We start from the raw sequence: 9616 nt of genomic DNA on the forward strand, positions 1-9616 counted from the left end.
TCAACCAGTGAGACTAGTGCCCGATATTGCGCTAGCTCGCAAGCTAACGTAACTATAAATATGGATCGTTCGAGATAAGCTCATTTGAGTGAAATGCTGGGTAGCTGCACAATGCCGTACATAATGCCGGATTGATTAATTAGCGTGCAACAAAACATTATCAGAGATGGCAAGTTGGCACAGTGCAATAAAATAGCGTTACATTGCACGTTTTTGCCCTATTTAAAAACAGAACAGCAGGGTTAACAGGAGTCATTCCACCAAAAAACGGAATGGATGGCTAGCAACCTTGGTAGCTAGCGAGTTAGCATCGAGTGGACATCACCTCATCACAAAAGGAGAGGGAGGGGGGAGAGGGTATGCTGTCGCTAGCTAACCATCTCTGCACAATAAACGCAAGAAATGGGCGAGAAGCACTTACCATCTGTGTACTTTCGTCAACGTTTAAATAGAAAGACAATTTGGTGATCAATAGGCTGTGATCGATTGCTTTCTCGTTCGTTTCCCCGATTTCTGCTGTCAGGATTCTTCCTACAGACCCGGCGAGTTACCTCAGCTTGGCTCCCCTGCTCTTGTTTTTCAAGAGTCTTTTTTTGTTCTTTATATTAGCAGGATGTTGCACGCTATTGGTTCCAGTCACGCCCCCCAGTCATGAACCACTCTTTAGCCCAGCATAGAACAAGTTCCACATTTAAGAGGCTGAGAAATCCTGCCGAATTCAAATCATTTGTAACAGCTCGAAGAATAGCACCCTCAACCCTTAATTCCTGCTCAGATTAACTAACATTCACAGCACAAGTATGTTATGCCCAATCTTGCCAACAGTTGGCTTTGTGATGGGAACCTGTGTTTAAATATGACATCCATGCAAAAGTTGAACATGATAATAGTAGTGCTTAAAATACCATGAAAGCAATTGGTTGTGTTTGTTAATAAAAATAGTTACGTGTGAAATGGCTGTGTCGTTTGCTGCTGATGTCTTCATTAACTGTTAGGTCCATGTAAGTGCATTTTGTGTGGAGTCAAGGGTGACCGAGTCCAGTTATTGAAAACAGATGTTGAGAGGCCTTCATCACACTAGAAGTAGAAGGGTGTGTGGGTCTAAGTGGGGGATGGTGTATAGGCTATTCTGTACTGAGAGAAAAGGGTTGGGGTTGTTACTCTTGAGACTGGAAAACACCTACCATCTAGTGGGGGGTTATTGTGATTGCATTATGGTTGTTGGTGGTGGTGTGGGATCATTTACCATGTTTTATACCAGAGCCCAGTGGCATGTACACACATTACCTTCAGTATCAGACATACTGTACGCTCTAACTGTTTTTGAGGCGACTCAAGTCTGAAGACCTTACAGGTCTATGGCAATGCCTGCTGTAGTATTGCACGTAACACATTGATGTTGGCTCGATGAGTATCAGATAGATTGTATCAGATCAGAGGTGTTGTGTGTGGCTGCATTAATAAAGAGTAACTGGTACGATGAAAATCAAAACTGGTACTTTACGCATAAGGTCTTTGTAAACAAACATATGAATGTCACTTTGTAAAAGCAGAAGCAGCCCGTGTCCACCACCTTTTTCCTGTCATCTATCCAGCTAGTTTTTCACCCTGTATTTGAATACTGAGTATTGACATTAGTGCAACATTAACTATGAATCCTGCTAAACTTCAGAAAGCACGGCAGTGGGGTGTTTAGTTACTTCAGTGAGGAGTCTGTCACCAAGGGTTTTGCTGGAGTCCTCCAGTGCAGTGAATGACTCACTACATAATCTGATAGAATTTGCAATCAGAAGAGCCAAGGCTCTTACCTCTGATGTCTCCCTGCACCACACTGATGAGTCCACCAGAATATCTTTGGCCAACCTCGCCATCTCACGGAGCTGAACAAAAGAGCTGAAAGGACAAGAGTGATGTTTAGGTTCATAGGATGGGGTTGTCTTTTCTAATTGCAAAATAAAAGGATGGGTGGGAGGGAATGCCATGGGTAGCTCTGCAAAGCTCAATGACATGCACTAAATTAAATCCACTTGAACAAAAAGGGTTTAGATGCTACAATGCAATTCAATTAGCATACGAGTAAAGTGCAAAAGTATGCACAGAAATCAGGGGTTCTCAAACTTTATGGGGCCATGGACCCCTTATATTAGCAAATTCATCAGCGATCCCCCACAATCTGAACACAATAGCAAAAAAACAATAGCAAAAAAAACACCTCCTTTTACTCTCTATTCCAGACGTTCTAGACGACCAATTCTCATAGCTTTTAGCCGTACCCTTATCCTACTCCTCCTCTGTTCCTCTGGTGATGTAGAGGTGAATCCAGGCCCTGCAGTGCCAAGGTCCACTCCTATTCCCCAGGCACTCTCTTTTGATGACTTCTGTAACCGTTATAGCCTTGGTTTCATGCATGTTAACATTAGAAGCCTCCTCCCTAAGTTTGTTTTATTCACTGCTTTAGTACACTCTGCCAACCCGGATGTTCTAGCCGTGTCTGAATCCTGGCTTAGGAAGACCACCAAAAATTCTGAAATGTTCATCCCTAACTACAACATTTTCAGACAAGATAGAACGGCCAAACGGGCGGTGTTGCAATCTACTGCAAAGATAGCCTGCAGAGATCTGTCCTACTATCCAGGTCTGTACCCAAACAATTTGAACTTCTACTTTTAAAAATCCACCTCTCGAAAAACAAGTCTTTCACCGTTGCCGCCTGCTATAGACCACCCTCTGCCCCCAGCTGTGCTCTGGACACCATATGTTAACTGATTGCCCCCCATCTATCTTCAGAGCTCGTGCTGCTAGGCAACCTAAACTGGAACATGTTTAACACCATCCTACATTAACAGCCATCCTACAATTTAAGCTTGATGCCCTCAATCTCACACAAATGATCAATGAACCTACCAGGTACCACCCCAAAGCCTTAAACATGGGCACCCTCATAGATCACATTCTAACCAACTTGCCCTCTAAATACACATCTGCTGTTTTCAACCAAGATCTCAGTGATCACTGCCCCATTGCCTGCATCCGTAATGGGTCAGCGGTCAAACGACCTCCACTCATCACTGTCAAATGCTCCCTGAAACACTTCAGCGAGCAGGCCTTTCTAATCGACCTGGCCGGGGTATCCTGGAAGGATATTGATTTCATCCCGTCAGGATGCCTGTTTTGTTTTCACCATCTTAAATAAGCATGCCCCATTCAAGAAATTTAGAACCAGGAACAGATATAGCCCTTGATTCCCTCCAGACCTGACTGCCATTAACCAACACAAAAACATCCTATGGCGTTCTGCATTAGCATCGAACAGCCCCTGTGATATGCAACTTTTCGGGGAAGCTAGAAACCAATATACACAGGCAGTTAGAAAAGCCAAGGCTAGCTTTTTCAAGCAGAAATGTGCTTCCTGCAACAAACTCAAAAAAGTTCTGGGACACTCTAAAGTTCATAGAGAATAAGAACACCTCCTCCCAGCTGCCCACTGCACTGAAGATAGGAAACACTGTCACCACCGATAAATCCACTATAATTGAGAATTTCAATAAGCATTTTTCTACAGCTGGCCATGCGTTCCACCTGGCTACCCCTACTCCGGTCAACAGCACTGCACCCCCCACAGCAACTTGCCCAAGCTTCCCCATTTCCCCTTCTCCCAAATCCAGTCAGCTGATGTTCTGAAAGAGCTGCAAAATCTAGACCACTACTAATCAGCCGGGCTAGACAATCTGGACCCTTTCTTTCTAAAATTATCTGCCGAAATTGTTGCCACCCCTATTACTAGCGTGTTCAACCTCTCTCTCGTGTCGTCTGAGATTCCCAAAGATTGGAAAGCAGCTGCGGTCATCCCCCTCTTCAAAGGGGGTGACACTCTAAACCCAAACTGCTACAGACCTATATCTATCCTACCCTGTCTTTCTAAGGTCTTCGAAAGCCAAGTCAACAAACAGATTACCAACCATTTCGAATCCCACCATAACTTCTCCGCTATGCAATCTGGTTTCAGAGCTGGTCATGGGTGCACCTCAGCCACGCTCAAGGTCCTAAACGATACCTTAACCCGCCATTGATAAGAAACAATACTGTGCAGCCGTATTCATTGACCTGGCCAAGGTTTTCGACTCTGTCATTCACCACATCCTCATCGGCAGACTCGATAGCCTTGGTTTCTCAAATGATTGCCTCGCCTGGTTTACCAACTACTTCTCTGATAGAGTTCAGTGTGTCAAATCGGAGGGTCTGTTGTCCGGGCCTCTTGCAGTCTCTATGGGGGTGCCACAGGGTTCAATTCTTGGACCGACTCTCTTCTCTGTATACATCAATGATGTCGCTCTTGCTGCTGGTGAGTCTCTGATTCACCTCTACGCAGAAGACACCATTCTGTATACTTCTGGCCCTTCTCTGGACACTGTGTTAACAACCCTCCAGGCGAGCTTCAATGCCATACAACTCTCCTTCTGTGGCCTCCAATTGCTCTTGAAATACAAGTAAAACTAAATGCATGCTCTTCAATCGATCGCTGCCTGCACCTGCCCAACATCACTACTCTGGACGGCTCTGACTTAGAATATGTGGACAACTACAAATTCCTAGGTGTCTGGTTAGACTGTAAACTCTACTTCCAGACTCACATCAAACATCTCGAATCCAAAGTTAAATCTAGAATTGGCTTCCTATTTTGCAACAAAGCATCCTTCACTCATGCTGCAAAATATACCCTTGTAAAACTGACCATCCTACCAATCCTCAACTTCGGCGATGTCATTTACAAAATAGCCTCCAATACCCTACTCAATAAATTGGATGCAGTCTATCACTGTGCCATCCGTTTTCTCACTAAAGCCCCATATACTACCCACCACTGCGACTTGTACGCTCTTGTTGGCTGGCCCTCGCTTCATACTTGTCGCCAATCCCACTGGCTCCAGGTCATCTACAAGACCCTGCTAGGTAAAATCCCCCCTTATCTCAGCTCGCCTTCTTCCTTTGGCCGCCTCTCCTTCCAGTTCTCTGCAGCCATTGACTGAAACGAACTACAAAAATCTCAAACTGGAAACACTTATCTCCCTCACTAGCTTTATGCACCAGCTTTTAGCTCCTTTGCACCCAATTATTTCTCTCTACTTTGCACATTCTTCCACTGCAAATCAATCATTCCAGTGTTTTACTTGCTATATTATATTTACTTCCCCACCATAGCCTTTATTTGCCTTTACCTCCCTTATCTCACTTGCTCACGTTGTATATAGACTTATTTTTCTACTGTAAGTTTGTTTTACTCCATGTGTAACTCTGTGTTGTTGTATGTGTCGAACTGCTTTGCTTTATCTTGGCCAGGTCGCAATTGTAAATGAGAACTTGTTCTCAACTTGCCTACCTGGTTAAATAAAGGTGAAATAAATCAAATACAAGGAGTTTTACTATGACTTCGGGCAGTGAATGGCCAGACAACGCAAGTCTCAGGCCCATGGAAGGAATATTTGAAAGGCCCATCTCTTGGCATCGGAGAGAACATTTAGCAGTTTAAGACAATTTCCTGAAATTCTACAGATTGTCATGTGGCAAAGAGATTTAGTTGTTGTTGCAGTTTTAAAGCTAATATCCTGCAAGAGAGAAAACTTAGCAGTTTTAAAGCTAAAATTACAATGCATTCATGTAAAAACAAAATGAGAGAGGGAATACAAGTATTGAGTTGAAAAATGTATAATTGGTGGAGAACTGAGGATACCAATATTCCTGTGAGCCTCCCAGGCCCATGTTGCCCAGGGTTAAGAACATACATTGTAAATTAAAAATATTACATTGTATTACACACTCTAAATTTATTCCATGGATCCCTTGGCCAAAATTAGTTTAATCGGTTAGTAATATTCATAAAAAAATAAGTACATTTTTGATATACACTGAACAAAAAAATTAACACAACATGCAACAATTTCAAAGAGTTTACTGAGTTACAGTTCATATATGGATATCAGTTCATAGAAATACATTAATTAGGCCCTAATCTATGGCTTTCACATAACTGGAAATCCATAGATTGTCCATAGCTTATGCCTGCCCATACCATAACCCCAGTGCCACCATGGGGCACTCTGTTCACAACATTGACATCAGCAAACCGCTCACCCACACAACGCCAAACACACTGTCTAGCATCTGCTCGGTACAGTTGAAACCGTGATTCATCCTTGAAGAGCACACTTTTGACGAAAAGATCATGATCATTAGACTCCTCTTTAAGTCTACGTATTTCTCCAAAGCTCAGTTGTCCTGAGTCTGCACAACACTGCCAGGACCTATGATCAAGAGAGACACTCAAGTTTTTTTAATACGATATCTCGACACTTGACTCTGATGAAAATAGTCTTGGCCTTTAAACCGTCAAGCTGCATACTGGACCCTATTCCAACTAAACTACTGAAAGAGCTGCTTCCTGTGCTTGGCCCTCCTATGTTGAATATAATAAACGGCTCCCTATCCACCAGATATGTACCAAAGTCACCAAAAGTGGCAGTAATAAAGCCTCTCTTGAAAAAGCCAAACCTTGATCCAGAAAATACAAAAAAATGATTGGCCTTAACGAATCTCCCATTCCTCTCAAAAATGTTAGAAAAAGCTGTTGCGCAGCAACTCACTGCCTTCCTGAAGACAAACAATGTATATGAAACACTTCAGTCTGGTTTTAGACCCCATCATAGCACTGAGACTGCACTCATGAAGGTGGTAAATGACCTTTTAATGGTGTCAGACCAAGGCTCTGCATCTGTCCTCATGCTCCTAGACCTTAGTGCTGCTTTTGATACCATCGATCACCACATTTTTTGGAGAGATTGGAAACCCAAATTGGTCTACACGGACAAGTAATGACCTGGTTTAGATCTTATCTGTCGGAAAGATATCAGTTTGTCTCTGTGGATGGTTTGTCTTCTGACAAATCAACTGTACATTTCGGTGTTTCTCAAGGTTCCGTTTTAGTCCACTATTATTTTACCTCTTGGTGATGTCATTTGGAAACAATGTTAACTTTCACTGCTTTGCGGACGACACACAGCTGTACATTTCGATGAAACATGGTGAAGCCCAAAAATTACCCACCCTGGAAGCCTGCGTTTCAGACATAAGGAAGTGGACGGCGACAAATGTTTCACTTTTAAACTCGGACAAAACACATGCTAGTTCTCGGTCCCAAGAAACAAAGATCTTTTGTTGGATCTGACAATTAATCTTGATGGTTGTACAGCCATCTCAAATAAAACTGAAGTACCTCGGCGTTACTCTGGACCCTGATCTCTCTTTTGACGAACATATCAAGAAAATGTCAAGGACAGCTTTTTTCCATCTTCGTAACATTGCAAAAATCAGAAACGTTCTGTCCAAAAATTATGCAGAAAAATTAATCCATGCTTTTGTCACTTCTAGATTAGACTACTGCAATGCTCTACTTTCCGGCTACCCGGATAAAGCACTTCAGTTAGTGCTAAACACGGCTGCTAGAATCTTGACTAGAACCAAAAAAATGTGATCATATTACTCCAGTGCTAACCTCTCTACACAGGCTTCCTGTTAAGGCTAGGGCTGATTTAAAGGTTTTACTGAACCTACAAAGCATTACATGGGGTTGCTCCTACCTACCTTTACGATTTGGTCCTGCTGTACATACCTAGACGTACGCTACGTTCACAAGACGCAGGCCTCCTTACTGTCCCTAGAATTTCTGATCAAACAGCTGGAGGTATGGCTTTCTCCTACAGAGCTCCAATTTTATGCAATGGTCTGCCTATCCTTGTCAGAGACGCAGACTCTGTCTCAACCTTTAAATCTTTATTGAAGACTCATCTGTTCAGTAGGTCCTATGATTGAGTGTAGTCTGGCCCAGGGGTGTGAAGGTGAACGAAAAGGCACTGGAGCGACAAACCGGCCTTGCCGTCTCTGCCTGGCCGGTTCCCATCTCTCCACTGGGATTCTCTGCCTCAAACCCTATTACATTGGCTGCGTCACTGGTGCGTCACTGGTGCTCGTTACTGGTGCTCTTCCATGCATCACTTGAGTGGGTTGAGTCATTGACGTGATCTCTCTGTCCGGGTTGGCGCTCCCCTCTGGTTCGTGCCCTGGGGAAGATCTTTGTGGGCTATACTCGGCCTGGTCTCAGGATGGTAAGTTGGTGGTTGAAGATATCCCTCAAATGGTGTGGGGGCTGTGCTTTGGCAAAGTGGGTGGGGTTATATCCTATCAGACGATACCCCCGGACAGGGCCAAGGTGTCTCCCGACCCCTACTGTCTCAACCTCCAGTATTTATGCTGCAATAGTTTGTGTCGGGGGGCTAAGGTCAGTCTGTTATAACTGGAGTATTTCTCCTGTCTCATCCGGTGTCCTGTGTGAATTTAAGTATGCTCCCTCTAATTCTTTCTCTTCTCGTTTGAGAGAAATTGGCAATACGGCCAACCAGCCTTACAACCGCAGACATGTGGGTGAGCAGTTTGCTGATGTCAACGTTGTGAACAGAGTACTCCATGGCGGCGGTGCGATTGTGGTTTGGGCAGGCATAATTAACACAATTGCAGTTTATTGATGGCAATTTGAATGACAATCCTGAGGCCCATTGTTGAGCCATTCATCCGCCGCCATCACCTCATGTTTCAGCATGATAATACACGGCCACATGTCACAAGGATCTGTACACAATTCCTGGAAGCTTAAAATATTTGTTCTTCCACGGCCTGCATACTCAGACATGTTGTCCATTGAGCCTGTATACTTTGGACGGTATCAATACACAGCAGTCACTGCAAAGATACAGGTGTCCTTCCCAATCAGTTGCCTGGGAGGAAGGAAACAGCTCAGATTTCACCATGAGGCCAACGGTAACTATAAAACAGTTAGAGTATAATGGGTGTAATAGAAGAAACTATAGATGGATCAACGACATTGTAGTTTCTCCACAATACTAACATTAATTGACAGTGACGGAAGCCTGTAGAGAATAAAACCATATTCCAAAACATGCATCCTGTTTGCAACAAGGCACTAAAGTAATACAGCAAAAAAAGTGGCTAACTAATTAACTTTTTCATGAATACAAAGTGTGATGTTTGAGGAAAATCCAGTACTTTACCAAGTACCATTCCATATATTCAAGCATAGTGGTGGCTGCATCATATTATGGGTATGCTTATAATCGTGAGGATCAGACCTCCCCCCCCCAGTTTTCACCTAAAATGACATACCTAAATCTAGCTGCATGTAGCTCAGGACCTGAAGCAAGGATATGCATGTTCTTGATACCCTTTGAAAGGAAACACTGAAGTTCGTGGAAATGAATTAAATTGTTAGCTAGATTACTTGTTGGTTATTAATGCATTGTCGGAACTAGAAGCACAAGCATTTCGCTACACTCGCACTAACATCTGCTAACCATGTGTATGTGACAAATACAATTTGATTTGATTTGAAATGTTAAATTAATGTAGGAGAATATAACACATTAGGTCTGGTAAAAGATAAGAAAAAAACATGCGTTTTAATTTCTCTTTTAACCATAATTTTTGTAACGCAAGAGAAAACTGAGATGATAGATGGTAGAAATGGTAGAAAATCCTCACCGGTTTTGAATAA

Source organism: Oncorhynchus nerka, linkage group LG26, assembly GCF_034236695.1.
Source record: "Oncorhynchus nerka isolate Pitt River linkage group LG26, Oner_Uvic_2.0, whole genome shotgun sequence".
In the NCBI taxonomy this organism is placed as follows: Eukaryota; Metazoa; Chordata; class Actinopteri; order Salmoniformes; family Salmonidae; genus Oncorhynchus; species Oncorhynchus nerka.